Source organism: Chinchilla lanigera, unplaced genomic scaffold, assembly GCF_000276665.1.
Source record: "Chinchilla lanigera isolate Chin_1 unplaced genomic scaffold, ChiLan1.0 scaffold00013, whole genome shotgun sequence".
Classification (NCBI taxonomy): domain Eukaryota; kingdom Metazoa; phylum Chordata; class Mammalia; order Rodentia; family Chinchillidae; genus Chinchilla; species Chinchilla lanigera.
In genome coordinates, this window is record NW_004955414.1 from 33,684,082 (window position 1) to 33,684,311 (window position 230).

Genomic DNA, 230 nt, shown 5'->3' on the forward strand with positions numbered 1-230 from the left:
AGAGAGAGAGAGAGAGAGAGAGAGAGAGAGAGAGAGGAGATTAGAGGAGAGAAGGAGAGAGAGGAGAGGAGAGAAGAGGGAAGAGGAGAGGAGTCCTGGGTAAAGATGAGACAAAGGTAAGGGAGAGAAGAAAAGAGGAGAGGAGGGGATGGGAGGGGAGTGGAGAAGAGGGGAGGGGAGAGAGGGGTTAGAGGAGAGAAAGGGAAGAAAAGGAGAGGAGAGTGAGATCA